This window comes from Dendropsophus ebraccatus, unplaced genomic scaffold (genome assembly GCF_027789765.1).
Source record: "Dendropsophus ebraccatus isolate aDenEbr1 unplaced genomic scaffold, aDenEbr1.pat pat_scaffold_971_ctg1, whole genome shotgun sequence".
NCBI lineage: Eukaryota > Metazoa > Chordata > Amphibia > Anura > Hylidae > Dendropsophus > Dendropsophus ebraccatus.
This window is the reverse complement of record NW_027210571.1, coordinates 20,144-33,492: the sequence shown is the minus strand read 5'-3', so window position 1 is coordinate 33,492 and position 13,349 is coordinate 20,144. Positions and strand designations below refer to the sequence as shown.

General features: G+C 36.9%; 27 non-coding genes across 27 annotated transcripts; all 27 read right to left on the bottom strand.

The window, feature by feature from the left end:
* Positions 1-407: 407 nt before the first annotated feature.
* Positions 408-480, bottom strand: TRNAK-UUU (transfer RNA lysine (anticodon UUU)). Its single transcript has one exon. It is a non-coding gene; the product is annotated as a tRNA-Lys (tRNA).
* Positions 481-628: 148 nt separating this feature from the next.
* On the bottom strand, positions 629-701 carry TRNAK-UUU (transfer RNA lysine (anticodon UUU)). Its single transcript has one exon. It is a non-coding gene; the product is annotated as a tRNA-Lys (tRNA).
* Positions 702-1,240: 539 nt separating this feature from the next.
* Positions 1,241-1,313, bottom strand: TRNAK-UUU (transfer RNA lysine (anticodon UUU)). The gene has a single exon. It is a non-coding gene; the product is annotated as a tRNA-Lys (tRNA).
* Positions 1,314-1,460: 147 nt separating this feature from the next.
* TRNAK-UUU (transfer RNA lysine (anticodon UUU)) lies at positions 1,461-1,533 on the bottom strand. Its single transcript has one exon. It is a non-coding gene; the product is annotated as a tRNA-Lys (tRNA).
* A 539-nt stretch (positions 1,534-2,072) lies between these two features.
* Positions 2,073-2,145, bottom strand: TRNAK-UUU (transfer RNA lysine (anticodon UUU)). Its single transcript has one exon. It is a non-coding gene; the product is annotated as a tRNA-Lys (tRNA).
* A 148-nt stretch (positions 2,146-2,293) lies between these two features.
* On the bottom strand, positions 2,294-2,366 carry TRNAK-UUU (transfer RNA lysine (anticodon UUU)). The gene has a single exon. It is a non-coding gene; the product is annotated as a tRNA-Lys (tRNA).
* A 539-nt stretch (positions 2,367-2,905) lies between these two features.
* Positions 2,906-2,978, bottom strand: TRNAK-UUU (transfer RNA lysine (anticodon UUU)). The gene has a single exon. It is a non-coding gene; the product is annotated as a tRNA-Lys (tRNA).
* A 148-nt stretch (positions 2,979-3,126) lies between these two features.
* Positions 3,127-3,199, bottom strand: TRNAK-UUU (transfer RNA lysine (anticodon UUU)). Its single transcript has one exon. It is a non-coding gene; the product is annotated as a tRNA-Lys (tRNA).
* A 541-nt stretch (positions 3,200-3,740) lies between these two features.
* TRNAK-UUU (transfer RNA lysine (anticodon UUU)) lies at positions 3,741-3,813 on the bottom strand. The gene has a single exon. It is a non-coding gene; the product is annotated as a tRNA-Lys (tRNA).
* Positions 3,814-3,961: 148 nt separating this feature from the next.
* TRNAK-UUU (transfer RNA lysine (anticodon UUU)) lies at positions 3,962-4,035 on the bottom strand. The gene has a single exon. It is a non-coding gene; the product is annotated as a tRNA-Lys (tRNA).
* Positions 4,036-4,576: 541 nt separating this feature from the next.
* TRNAK-UUU (transfer RNA lysine (anticodon UUU)) lies at positions 4,577-4,649 on the bottom strand. The gene has a single exon. It is a non-coding gene; the product is annotated as a tRNA-Lys (tRNA).
* A 149-nt stretch (positions 4,650-4,798) lies between these two features.
* TRNAK-UUU (transfer RNA lysine (anticodon UUU)) lies at positions 4,799-4,871 on the bottom strand. Its single transcript has one exon. It is a non-coding gene; the product is annotated as a tRNA-Lys (tRNA).
* Positions 4,872-5,410: 539 nt separating this feature from the next.
* TRNAK-UUU (transfer RNA lysine (anticodon UUU)) lies at positions 5,411-5,483 on the bottom strand. The gene has a single exon. It is a non-coding gene; the product is annotated as a tRNA-Lys (tRNA).
* Positions 5,484-5,630: 147 nt separating this feature from the next.
* Positions 5,631-5,703, bottom strand: TRNAK-UUU (transfer RNA lysine (anticodon UUU)). The gene has a single exon. It is a non-coding gene; the product is annotated as a tRNA-Lys (tRNA).
* A 538-nt stretch (positions 5,704-6,241) lies between these two features.
* TRNAK-UUU (transfer RNA lysine (anticodon UUU)) lies at positions 6,242-6,314 on the bottom strand. The gene has a single exon. It is a non-coding gene; the product is annotated as a tRNA-Lys (tRNA).
* Positions 6,315-7,074: 760 nt separating this feature from the next.
* On the bottom strand, positions 7,075-7,147 carry TRNAK-UUU (transfer RNA lysine (anticodon UUU)). Its single transcript has one exon. It is a non-coding gene; the product is annotated as a tRNA-Lys (tRNA).
* A 148-nt stretch (positions 7,148-7,295) lies between these two features.
* Positions 7,296-7,368, bottom strand: TRNAK-UUU (transfer RNA lysine (anticodon UUU)). The gene has a single exon. It is a non-coding gene; the product is annotated as a tRNA-Lys (tRNA).
* Positions 7,369-7,908: 540 nt separating this feature from the next.
* TRNAK-UUU (transfer RNA lysine (anticodon UUU)) lies at positions 7,909-7,981 on the bottom strand. Its single transcript has one exon. It is a non-coding gene; the product is annotated as a tRNA-Lys (tRNA).
* A 747-nt stretch (positions 7,982-8,728) lies between these two features.
* Positions 8,729-8,801, bottom strand: TRNAK-UUU (transfer RNA lysine (anticodon UUU)). The gene has a single exon. It is a non-coding gene; the product is annotated as a tRNA-Lys (tRNA).
* Positions 8,802-8,949: 148 nt separating this feature from the next.
* Positions 8,950-9,023, bottom strand: TRNAK-UUU (transfer RNA lysine (anticodon UUU)). Its single transcript has one exon. It is a non-coding gene; the product is annotated as a tRNA-Lys (tRNA).
* A 540-nt stretch (positions 9,024-9,563) lies between these two features.
* On the bottom strand, positions 9,564-9,636 carry TRNAK-UUU (transfer RNA lysine (anticodon UUU)). The gene has a single exon. It is a non-coding gene; the product is annotated as a tRNA-Lys (tRNA).
* A 148-nt stretch (positions 9,637-9,784) lies between these two features.
* On the bottom strand, positions 9,785-9,857 carry TRNAK-UUU (transfer RNA lysine (anticodon UUU)). The gene has a single exon. It is a non-coding gene; the product is annotated as a tRNA-Lys (tRNA).
* Positions 9,858-10,604: 747 nt separating this feature from the next.
* Positions 10,605-10,677, bottom strand: TRNAK-UUU (transfer RNA lysine (anticodon UUU)). Its single transcript has one exon. It is a non-coding gene; the product is annotated as a tRNA-Lys (tRNA).
* A 148-nt stretch (positions 10,678-10,825) lies between these two features.
* Positions 10,826-10,898, bottom strand: TRNAK-UUU (transfer RNA lysine (anticodon UUU)). Its single transcript has one exon. It is a non-coding gene; the product is annotated as a tRNA-Lys (tRNA).
* Positions 10,899-11,437: 539 nt separating this feature from the next.
* On the bottom strand, positions 11,438-11,510 carry TRNAK-UUU (transfer RNA lysine (anticodon UUU)). The gene has a single exon. It is a non-coding gene; the product is annotated as a tRNA-Lys (tRNA).
* A 747-nt stretch (positions 11,511-12,257) lies between these two features.
* Positions 12,258-12,330, bottom strand: TRNAK-UUU (transfer RNA lysine (anticodon UUU)). Its single transcript has one exon. It is a non-coding gene; the product is annotated as a tRNA-Lys (tRNA).
* Positions 12,331-13,091: 761 nt separating this feature from the next.
* On the bottom strand, positions 13,092-13,164 carry TRNAK-UUU (transfer RNA lysine (anticodon UUU)). The gene has a single exon. It is a non-coding gene; the product is annotated as a tRNA-Lys (tRNA).
* Positions 13,165-13,349: the final 185 nt, after the last annotated feature.

Sequence of the window (13,349 nt, the reverse complement as noted above, 5' to 3'; positions counted from 1 at the left end):
TCATTGAGGTTTTAGCAAATGTTTACTGTTAAATCTGAATAGGGATTTAAATTCTGGATCCTCAGAATAAAGGTCTGATGGTCTCCCAACGGAACTTTTCAGGTTCTAGGAAAGCTGGCTATGAGTAAATAGGAGAATTGTCCACTAGTGATGCATATGTACAAAGTCAATTTTCGAAATGTTGGTAGAATATGGACATAAAGATTGAAATTAAAACCTCAGTCAGTAAATGAGAATTTCCTAAAGAACTATTTAGGTTGTAGGAAAGCTGGCTATGAGTAAATAAGAGAATTGTCCACTAGTGATGCATATGTACAAAGTCAGTTTTCGAAACGTTGGTAGAATATGGACATAAAGATTGAAATTAAAACCTCAGTCAGTAAACGAGAATTTCCTAAAGAACATCACGCCTGAACAGGGACTTGAACCCTGGACCCTCAGATTAAAAGTCTGATGCTCTACCGACTGAGCTATCCAGGCTCTGAAAACTCGCTTTTAATCACAAAAGGAAAAACGATAGCTTTTTAAAGAAAGCAATATTTATAGACAGATGCACTAAACTGAAAAGCACATCTGAACAGGAACTTCAACCCTTAACCACTAAACAAGAAATTGCGGATGAAAAGAGCGCCCGAACAGGGACTTGAACCCTGGACCCTCAGATTAAAAGTCTGATGCTCTACCGACTGAGCTATCCAGGCTCTGAAAACTTTAATTTGTAGGGGGCAAAAAAAATGTGTAACTTTTCGAAAGAAAGCACTATAGATGATTCTAAACTTTTAAACAAACACAATAGTTTTGCAAAGAAGCCAACAAAGATGAATTCAAACTTTTCATTGAGGTTTTAGCAAATGTTTACTGTTAAATCTGAATAGGGATTTAAATTCTGGATCCTCAGAATAAAGGTCTGATGGTCTCCCAACGGAACTTTTCAGGTTCTAGGAAAGCTGGCTATGAGTAAATAGGAGAATTGTCCACTAGTGATGCATATGTACAAAGTCAATTTTCGAAATGTTGGTAGAATATGGACATAAAGATTGAAATTAAAACCTCAGTCAGTAAATGAGAATTTCCTAAAGAACTATTTAGGTTGTAGGAAAGCTGGCTATGAGTAAATAGGAGAATTGTCCACTAGTGATGCATATGTACAAAGTCAGTTTTCGAAACGTTGGTAGAATATGGACATAAAGATTGAAATTAAAACCTCAGTCAGTAAATGAGAATTTCCTAAAGAACATCACGCCTGAACAGGGACTTGAACCCTGGACCCTCAGATTAAAAGTCTGATGCTCTACCGACTGAGCTATCCAGGCTCTGAAAACTCGCTTTTAATCACAAAAGGAAAACGATAGCTTTTTAAAGAAAGCAATATTTATAGACAGATGCACTAAACTGAAAAGCACATCTGAACAGGAACTTCAACCCTTGACCACTAAACAAGAAATTGCGGATGAAAAGCGCGCCCGAACAGGGACTTGAACCCTGGACCCTCAGATTAAAAGTCTGATGCTCTACCGACTGAGCTATCCAGGCTCTGAAAACTTTAATTTGTAGGGGGCAGAAAAAATGTGTAACTTTTCGAAAGACAGCACTATAGATGATTCTAAACTTTTAAACAAACACAATAGTTTTGCAAAGAAGCCAACAAAGATGAATTCAAACTTTTCATTGAGGTTTTAGCAAATGTTTACTGTTAAATCTGAATAGGGATTTAAATTCTGGATCCTCAGAATAAAGGTCTGATGGTCTCCCAACGGAACTTTTCAGGTTCTAGGAAAGCTGGCTATGAGTAAATAGGAGAATTGTCCACTAGTGATGCATATGTACAAAGTCAATTTTCGAAATGTTGGTAGAATATGGACATAAAGATTGAAATTAAAACCTCAGTCAGTAAATGAGAATTTCCTAAAGAACTATTTAGGTTGTAGGAAAGCTGGCTATGAGTAAATAAGAGAATTGTCCACTAGTGATGCATATGTACAAAGTCAGTTTTCGAAACGTAGGTAGAATATGGACATAAAGATTGAAATTAAAACCTCAGTCAGTAAATGAGAATTTCCTAAAGAACATCACGCCTGAACAGGGACTTGAACCCTGGACCCTCAGATTAAAAGTCTGATGCTCTACCGACTGAGCTATCCAGGCTCTGAAAACTCGCGTTTAATCACAAAAGGAAAAACGATAGCTTTTTAAAGAAAGCAATATTTATAGACAGATGCACTAAACTGAAAAGCACATCTGAACAGGAACTTCAACCCTTGACCACTAAACAAGACATTGCAGATGAAAAGCGCGCCCGAACAGGGACTTGAACCCTGGACCCTCAGATTAAAAGTCTGATGCTCTACCGACTGAGCTATCCAGGCTCTGAAAACTTTAATTTGTAGGGGGCAAAAAAAATGTGTAACTTTTCGAAAGACAGCACTATAGATGATTCTAAACTTTTAAACAAACACAATAGTTTTGCAAAGAAGCCAACAAAGATGATTTCAAACTTTTCATTGAGGTTTTAGCAAATGTTTACTGTTAAATCTGAATAGGGATTTAAATTCTGGATCCTCAGAATAAAGGTCTGATGGTCTCCCAACGGAACTTTTCAGGTTCTAGGAAAGCTGGCTATGAGTAAATAGGAGAATTGTCCACTAGTGATGCATATGTACAAAGTCAGTTTTCGAAACGTTGGTAGAATATGGACATAAAGATTGAAATTAAAACCTCAGTCAGTAAATGAGAATTTCCTAAAGAACTATTTAGGTTGTAGGAAAGCTGGCTATGAGTAAATAAGAGAATTGTCCACTAGTGATGCATATGTACAAAGTCAGTTTTCGAAACGTTGGTAGAATATGGACATAAAGATTGAAATTAAAACCTCAGTCAGTAAATGAGAATTTCCTAAAGAACATCACGCCTGAACAGGGACTTGAACCCTGGACCCTCAGATTAAAAGTCTGATGCTCTACCGACTGAGCTATCCAGGCTCTGAAAACTCGCTTTTAATCACAAAAGGAAAAACGATAGCTTTTTAAAGAAAGCAATATTTATAGACAGATGCACTAAACTGAAAAGCACATCTGAACAGGAACTTCAACCCTTAACCACTAAACAAGACATTGCGGATGAAAAGCGCGCCCGAACAGGGACTTGAACCCTGGACCCTCAGATTAAAAGTCTGATGCTCTACCGACTGAGCTATCTAGGCTCTGAAAACTTTGAATTTGTAGGGGGCAAAAAAAATGTGTAACTTTTCGAAAGACAGCACTATAGATGATTCTAAACTTTTAAACAAACACAATAGTTTTGCAAAGAAGCCAACAAAGATGAATTCAAACTTTTCATTGAGGTTTTAGCAAATGTTTACTGTTAAATCTGAATAGGGATTTAAATTCTGGATCCTCAGAATAAAGGTCTGATGGTCTCCCAACGGAACTTTTCAGGTTCTAGGAAAGCTGGCTATGAGTAAATAGGAGAATTGTCCACTAGTGATGCATATGTACAAAGTCAATTTTCGAAATGTTGGTAGAATATGGACATAAAGATTGAAATTAAAACCTCAGTCAGTAAATGAGAATTTCCTAAAGAACTATTTAGGTTGTAGGAAAGCTGGCTATGAGTAAATAAGAGAATTGTCCACTAGTGATGCATATGTACAAAGTCAGTTTTCGAAACGTTGGTAGAATATGGACATAAAGATTGAAATTAAAACCTCAGTCAGTAAACTGAGAATTTCCTAAAGAACATCACGCCTGAACAGGGACTTGAACCCTGGACCCTCAGATTAAAAGTCTGATGCTCTACCGACTGAGCTATCCAAGCTCTGAAAACTCGCATTTAATCACAAAAGGAAAAACGATAGCTTTTTAAAGAAAGCAATATTTATAGACAGATGCACTAAACTGAAAAGCACATCTGAACAGGAACTTCAACCCTTGACCACTAAACAAGAAATTGCGGATGAAAAGCGGGCCCGAACAGGGACTTGAACCCTGGACCCTCAGATTAAAAGTCTGATGCTCTTACCGACTGAGCTATCCAGGCTCTGAAAACTTTAATTTGTAGGGGGCAAAAAAAATGTGTAACTTTTCGAAAGACAGCACTATAGATGATTCTAAACTTTTAAACAAACACAATAGTTTTGCAAAGAAGCCAACAAAGATGAATTCAAACTTTTCATTGAGGTTTTAGCAAATGTTTACTGTTAAATCTGAATAGGGATTTAAATTCTGGATCCTCAGAATAAAGGTCTGATGGTCTCCCAACAGGAACTTTTCAGGTTCTAGGAAAGCTGGCTATGAGTAAATAGGAGAATTGTCCACTAGTGATGCATATGTACAAAGTAAATTTTCGAAATGTTGGTAGAATATGGACATAAAGATTGAAATTAAAACCTCAGTCAGTAAATGAGAATTTCCTAAAGAACTATTTAGGTTGTAGGAAAGCTGGCTATGAGTAAATAAGAGAATTGTCCACTAGTGATGCATATGTACAAAGTCAGTTTTCGAAACGTTGTTAGAATATGGACATAAAGATTGAAATTAAAACCTCAGTCAGTAAATGTAGAATTTCCTAAAGAACATCACGCCTGAACAGGGACTTGAACCCTGGACCCTCAGATTAAAAGTCTGATGCTCTACCGACTGAGCTATCCAGGCTCTGAAAACTCGCATTTTAATCACAAAAGGAAAAACGATAGCTTTTTAAAGAAAGCAATATTTATAGACAGATGCACTAAACTGAAAAGCACATCTGAACAGGAACTTCAACCCTTAACCACTAAACAAGACATTGCGGATGAAAAGCGCGCCCGAACAGGGACTTGAACCCTGGACCCTCAGATTAAAAGTCTGATGCTCTACCGACTGAGCTATCTAGGCTCTGAAAACTTTGATTTGTAGGGGGCAAAAAAAATGTGTAACTTTTCGAAAGACAGCACTATAGATGATTCTAAACTTTTAAACAAACACAATAGTTTTGCAAAGAAGCCAACAAAGATGAATTCAAACTTTTCATTGAGGTTTTAGCAAATGTTTACTGTTAAATCTGAATAGGGATTTAAATTCTGGATCCTCAGAATAAAGGTCTGATGGTCTCCCAATGGAACTTTTCAGGTTCTAGGAAAGCTGGCTATGAGTAAATAGGAGAATTGTCCACTAGTGATGCATATGTACAAAGTCAATTTTCGAAATGTTGGTAGAATATGGACATAAAGATTGAAATTAAAACCTCAGTCAGTAAATGAGAATTTCCTAAAGAACTATTTAGGTTGTAGGAAAGCTGGCTATGAGTAAATAAGAGAATTGTCCACTAGTGATGCATATGTACAAAGTCAGTTTTCGAAACGTTGGTAGAATATGGACATAAAGATTGAAATTAAAACCTCAGTCAGTAAATGAGAATTTCCTAAAGAACATCACGCCTGAACAGGGACTTGAACCCTGGACCCTCAGATTAAAAGTCTGATGCTCTACCGACTGAGCTATCCAGGCTCTGAAAACTCGCATTTAATCACAAAAGGAAAACGATAGCTTTTTAAAGAAAGCAATATTTATAGACAGATGCACTAAACTGAAAAGCACATCTGAACAGGAACTTCAACCCTTGACCACTAAACAAGAAATTGCGGATGAAAAGCGCGCCCGAACAGGAACTTGAACCCTGGACCCTCAGATTAAAAGTCTGATGCTCTACCGACTGAGCTATCCAGGCTCTGAAAACTTTAATTTGTAGGGGGCAAAAAAATGTGTAACTTTTCGAAAGACAGCACTATAGATGATTCTAAACTTTTAAACAAACACAATAGTTTTGCAAAGAAGCCAACAAAGATGAATTCAAACTTTTCATTGAGGTTTTAGCAAATGTTTACTGTTAAATCTGAATAGGGATTTAAATTCTGGATCCTCAGAATAAAGGTCTGATGGTCTCCCAACGGAACTTTTCAGGTTCTAGGAAAGCTGGCTATGAGTAAATAGGAGTATTGTCCACTAGTGATGCATATGTACAAAGTCAATTTTCGAAATGTTGGTAGAATATGGACATAAAGATTGAAATTAAAACCTCAGTCAGTAAATGAGAATTTCCTAAAGAACTATTTAGGTTGTAGGAAAGCTGGCTATGAGTAAATAAGAGAATTGTCCACTAGTGATGCATATGTACAAAGTCAGTTTTCGAAACGTTGGTAGAATATGGACATAAAGATTGAAATTAAAACCTCAGTCAGTAAATGAGAATTTCCTAAAGAACATCACGCCTGAACAGGGACTTGAACCCTGGACCCTCAGATTAAAAGTCTGATGCTCTACCGACTGAGCTATCCAGGCTCTGAAAACTCGCATTTAATCACAAAAGGAAAAACGATAGCTTTTTAAAGAAAGCAATATTTATAGACAGATGCACTAAACTGAAAAGCACATCTGAACAGGAACTTCAACCCTTAACCACTAAACAAGACATTGCGGATGAAAAGCGCACCCGAACAGGGACTTGAACCCTGGACCCTCAGATTAAAAGTCTGATGCTCTACCGACTGAGCTATCTAGGCTCTGAAAACTTTAATTTGTAGGGGGCAAAAAAAATGTGTAACTTTTCGAAAGACAGCACTATAGATGATTCTAAACTTTTAAACAAACACAATAGTTTTGCAAAGAAGCCAACAAAGATGAATTCAAACTTTTCATTGAGGTTTTAGCAAATGTTTACTGTTAAATCTGAATAGGGATTTAAATTCTGGATCCTCAGAATAAAGGTCTGATGGTCTCCCAACGGAACTTTTCAGGTTCTAGGAAAGCTGGCTATGAGTAAATAGGAGAATTGTCCACTAGTGATGCATATGTACAAAGTCAATTTTCGAAATGTTGGTAGAATATGGACATAAAGATTGAAATTAAAACCTCAGTCAGTAAATGAGAATTTCCTAAAGAACTATTTAGGTTGTAGGAAAGCTGGCTATGAGTAAATAAGAGAATTGTCCACTAGTGATGCATATGTACAAAGTCAGTTTTCGAAACGTTGGTAGAATATGGACATAAAGATTGAAATTAAAACCTCAGTCAGTAAATGAGAATTTCCTAAAGAACATCACGCCTGAACAGGGACTTGAACCCTGGACCCTCAGATTAAAAGTCTGATGCTCTACCGACTGAGCTATCCAGGCTCTGAAAACTCGCATTTAATCACAAAAGGAAAAACGATAGCTTTTTAAAGAAAGCAATATTTATAGACAGATGCACTAAACTGAAAAGCACATCTGAACAGGAACTTCAACCCTTAACCACTAAACAAGACATTGCGGATGAAAAGCGCGCCCGAACAGGGACTTGAACCCTGGACCCTCAGATTAAAAGTCTGATGCTCTACCGACTGAGCTATCTAGGCTCTGAAAACTTTGAATTTGTAGGGGGCAAAAAAAATGTGTAACTTTTCGAAAGACAGCACTATAGATGATTCTAAACTTTTAAACAAACACAATAGTTTTGCAAAGAAGCCAACAAAGATGAATTCAAACTTTTCATTGAGGTTTTAGCAAATGTTTACTGTTAAATCTGAATAGGGATTTAAATTCTGGATCCTCAGAATAAAGGTCTGATGGTCTCCCAACGGAACTTTTCAGGTTCTAGGAAAGCTGGCTATGAGTAAATAGGAGAATTGTCCACTAGTGATGCATATGTACAAAGTCAATTTTCGAAATGTTGGTAGAATATGGACATAAAGATTGAAATTAAAACCTCAGTCAGTAAATGAGAATTTCCTAAAGAACTATTTAGGTTGTAGGAAAGCTGGCTATGAGTAAATAAGAGAATTGTCCACTAGTGATGCATATGTACAAAGTCAGTTTTCGAAACGTTGGTAGAATATGGACATAAAGATTGAAATTAAAACCTCAGTCAGTAAATGAGAATTTCCTAAAGAACATCACGCCTGAACAGGGACTTGAACCCTGGACCCTCAGATTAAAAGTCTGATGCTCTACCGACTGAGCTATCCAGGCTCTGAAAACTTGCATTTAATCACAAAAGGAAAAACGATAGCTTTTTAAAGAAAGCAATATTTATAGACAGATGCACTAAACTGAAAAGCACATCTGAACAGGAACTTCAACCCTTGACCACTAAACAAGAAATTGCGGATGAAAAGCGGGCCCGAACAGGGACCCTCAGATTAAAAGTCTGATGCTCTTCCGACTGAGCTATCCAGGCTCTGAAAACTTTAATTTGTAGGGGGCAAAAAAAATGTGTAACTTTTCAAAAGACAGCACTATAGATGATTCTAAACTTTTAAACAAACACAATAGTTTTGCAAAGAAGCCAACAAAGATGAATTCAAACTTTTCATTGAGGTTTTAGCAAATGTTTACTGTTAAATCTGAATAGGGATTTAAATTCTGGATCCTCAGAATAAAGGTCTGATGGTCTCCCAACAGAACTTTTCAGGTTCTAGGAAAGCTGGCTATGAGTAAATAGGAGAATTGTCCACTAGTGATGCATATGTACAAAGTCAATTTTCGAAATGTTGGTAGAATATGGACATAAAGATTGAAATTAAAACCTCAGTCAGTAAATGAGAATTTCCTAAAGAACTATTTAGGTTGTAGGAAAGCTGGCTATGAGTAAATAAGAGAATTGTCCACTAGTGATGCATATGTACAAAGTCAGTTTTCGAAACGTTGGTAGAATATGGACATAAAGATTGAAATTAAAACCTCAGTCAGTAAATGAGAATTTCCTAAAGAACATCACGCCTGAACAGGGACTTGAACCCTGGACCCTCAGATTAAAAGTCTGATGCTCTACCGACTGAGCTATCCAGGCTCTGAAAACTCGCTTTTAATCACAAAAGGAAAAACGATAGCTTTTTAAAGAAAGCAATATTTATAGACAGATGCACTAAACTGAAAAGCACATCTGAACAGGAACTTCAACCCTTAACCACTAAACAAGACATTGCGGATGAAAAGCGCGCCCGAACAGGGACTTGAACCCTGGACCCTCAGATTAAAAGTCTGATGCTCTACCGACTGAGCTATCCTAGGCTCTGAAAACTTTGAATTTGTAGGGGGCAAAAAAAATGTGTAACTTTTCGAAAGACAGCACTATAGATGATTCTAAACTTTTAAACAAACACAATAGTTTTGCAAAGAAGCCAACAAAGATGAATTCAAACTTTTCATTGAGGTTTTAGCAAATGTTTACTGTTAAATCTGAATAGGGATTTAAATTCTGGATCCTCAGAATAAAGGTCTGATGGTCTCCCAACGGAACTTTTCAGGTTCTAGGAAAGCTGGCTATGAGTAAATAGGAGAATTGTCCACTAGTGATGCATATGTACAAAGTCAATTTTCGAAATGTTGGTAGAATATGGACATAAAGATTGAAATTAAAACCTCAGTCAGTAAATGAGAATTTCCTAAAGAACTATTTAGGTTGTAGGAAAGCTGGCTATGAGTAAATAAGAGAATTGTCCACTAGTGATGCATATGTACAAAGTCAGTTTTCGAAACGTTGTTAGAATATGGACATAAAGATTGAAATTAAAACCTCAGTCAGTAAACGAGAATTTCCTAAAGAACATCACGCCTGAACAGGGACTTTAACCCTGGACCCTCAGATTAAAAGTCTGATGCTCTACCGACTGAGCTATCCAGGCTCTGAAAACTCGCTTTTAATCACAAAAGGAAAAACGATAGCTTTTTAAAGAAAGCAATATTTATAGACAGATGCACTAAACTGAAAAGCACATCTGAACAGGAACTTCAACCCTTGACCACTAAACAAGAAATTGCGGATGAAAAGCGCGCCCGAACAGGGACTTGAACCCTGGACCCTCAGATTAAAAGTCTGATGCTCTACCGACTGAGCTATCCAGGCTCTGAAAACTTGCATTTAATCACAAAAGGAAAAACGATAGCTTTTTAAAGAAAGCAATATTTATAGACAGATGCACTAAACTGAAAAGCACATCTGAACAGGAACTTCAACCCTTGACCACTAAACAAGAAATTGCGGATGAAAAGCGGGCCCGAACAGGGACCCTCAGATTAAAAGTCTGATGCTCTTCCGACTGAGCTATCCAGGCTCTGAAAATTTTAATTTGTAGGGGGCAAAAAAAATGTGTAACTTTTCAAAAGACAGCACTATAGATGATTCTAAACTTTTAAACAAACACAATAGTTTTGCAAAGAAGCCAACAAAGATGAATTCAAACTTTTCATTGAGGTTTTAGCAAATGTTTACTGTTAAATCTGAATAGGGATTTAAATTCTGGATCCTCAGAATAAAGGTCTGATGGTCTCCCAACAGAACTTTTCAGGTTCTAGGAAAGCTGGCTATGAGTAAATAGGAGAATTGTCCACTAGTGATGCATATGTACAAAGTCAATTTTCGAAATGTTGGTAGAATATGGACATAAAGATTGAAATTAAAACCTCAGTCAGTAAATGAGAATTTCCTAAAGAACTATTTAGGTTGTAGGAAAGCTGGCTATGAGTAAATAAGAGAATTGTCCACTAGTGATGCATATGTACAAAGTCAGTTTTCGAAACGTTGTTAGAATATGGACATAAAGATTGAAATTAAAACCTCAGTCAGTAAATGTGAATTTCCTAAAGAACATCACGCCTGAACAGGGACTTGAACCCTGGACCCTCAGATTAAAAGTCTGATGCTCTACCGACTGAGCTATCCAGGCTCTGAAAACTCGCATTTAATCACAAAAGGAAAAACGATAGCTTTTTAAAGAAAGCAATATTTATAGACAGATGCACTAAACTGAAAAGCACATCTGAACAGGAACTTCAACCCTTAACCACTAAACAAGACATTGCGGATGAAAAGCGCGCCCGAACAGGGACTTGAACCCTGGACCCTCAGATTAAAAGTCTGATGCTCTACCGACTGAGCTATCTAGGCTCTGAAAACTTTGATTTGTAGGGGGCAAAAAAATGTGTAACTTTTCGAAAGACAGCACTATAGATGATTCTAAACTTTTAAACAAACACAATAGTTTTGCAAAGAAGCCAACAAAGATGAATTCAAACTTTTCATTGAGGTTTTAGCAAATGTTTACTGTTAAATCTGAATAGGGATTTAAATTCTGGATCCTCAGAATAAAGGTCTGATGGTCTCCCAACTGGAACTTTTCAGGTTCTAGGAAAGCTGGCTATGAGTAAATAGGAGAATTGTCCACTAGTGATGCATATGTACAAAGTCAATTTTCGAAATGTTGGTAGAATATGGACATAAAGATTGAAATTAAAACCTCAGTCAGTAAATGAGAATTTCCTAAAGAACTATTTAGGTTGTAGGAAAGCTGGCTATGAGTAAATAAGAGAATTGTCCACTAGTGATGCATATGTACAAAGTCAGTTTTCGAAACGTTGGTAGAATATGGACATAAAGATTGAAATTAAAACCTCAGTCAGTAAATGAGAATTTCCTAAAGAACATCACGCCTGAACAGGGACTTGAACCCTGGACCCTCAGATTAAAAGTCTGATGCTCTACCGACTGAGCTATCCAGGCTCTGAAAACTTGCATTTAATCACAAAAGGAAAGACGATAGCTTTTTAAAGAAAGCAATATTTATAGACAGATGCACTAAACTGAAAAGCACATCTGAACAGGAACTTCAACCCTTGACCACTAAACAAGAAATTGCGGATGAAAAGCGGGCCCGAACAGGGACCCTCAGATTAAAAGTCTGATGCTCTTCCGACTGAGCTATCCAGGCTCTGAAAACTTTAATTTGTAGGGGGCAGAAAAAATGTGTAACTTTTCGAAAGACAGCACTATAGATGATTCTAAACTTTTAAACAAACACAATAGTTTTGCAAAGAAGCCAACAAAGATGAATTCAAACTTTTCATTGAGGTTTTAGCAAATGTTTACTGTTAAATCTGAATAGGGATTTAAATTCTGGATCCTCAGAATAAAGGTCTGATGGTCTCCCAACGGAACTTTTCAGGTTCTAGGAAAGCTGGCTATGAGTAAATAGGAGAATTGTCCACTAGTGATGCATATGTACAAAGTCAATTTTCGAAATGTTGGTAGAATATGGACATAAAGATTGAAATTAAAACCTCAGTCAGTAAATGAGAATTTCCTAAAGAACTATTTAGGTTGTAGGAAAGCTGGCTATGAGTAAATAAGAGAATTGTCCACTAGTGATGCATATGTACAAAGTCAGTTTTCGAAACGTTGGTAGAATATGGACATAAAGATTGAAATTAAAACCTCAGTCAGTAAATGAGAATTTCCTAAAGAACATCACGCCTGAACAGGGACTTGAACCCTGGACCCTCAGATTAAAAGTCTGATGCTCTACCGACTGAGCTATCAAGGCTCTGAAAACTCGCATTTTAATCACAAAAGGAAAAACGATAGCTTTTTAAAGAAAGCAATATTTATAGACAGATGCACTAAACTGAAAAGCACATCTGAACAGGAACTTCAACCCTTAACCACTAAACAAGACATTGCGGATGAAAAGCGCACCCGAACAGGGACTTGAACCCTGGACCCTCAGATTAAAAGTCTGATGCTCTACCGACTGAGCTATCTAGGCTCTGAAAACTTTGATTTGTAGGGGGCAAAAAAAATGTGTAACTTTTCGAAAGACAGCACTATAGATGATTCTAAACTTTTAAACAAACACAATAGTTTTGCAAAGAAGCCAACAAAGATGAATTCAAACTTTTCATTGAGGTTTTAGCAAATGTTTACTGTTAAATCTGAATAGGGATTTAAATTCTGGATCCTCAGAATAAAGGTCTGATGGTCTCCCAACGGAACTTTTCAGGTTCTAGGAAAGCTGGCTATTAGTAAATAGGAGAATTGTCCACTAGTGATGCATATGTACAAAGTCAATTTTCGAAATGTTGGTAGAATATGGACATAAAGATTGAAATTAAAACCTCAGTCAGTAAATGAGAATTTCCTAAAGAACTATTTAGGTTGTAGGAAAGCTGGCTATGAGTAAATAAGAGAATTGTCCACTAGTGATGCATATGTACAAAGTCAGTTTTCGAAACGTTGGTAGAATATGGACATAAAGATTGAAATTAAAACCTCAGTCAGTAAATGAGAATTTCCTAAAGAACATCACGCCTGAACAGGGACTTGAACCCTGGACCCTCAGATTAAAAGTCTGATGCTCTACCGACTGAGCTATCCAGGCTCTGAAAACTCGCATTCAATCACAAAAGGAAAAACGATAGCTTTTTAAAGAAAGCAATATTTATAGACAGATGCACTAAACTGAAAAGCACATCTGAACAGGAACTTCAACCCTTAACCACTAAACAAGACATTGCGGATGAAAAGCGCGCCCCGAACAGGGACTTGAACCCTGGACCCTCAGAT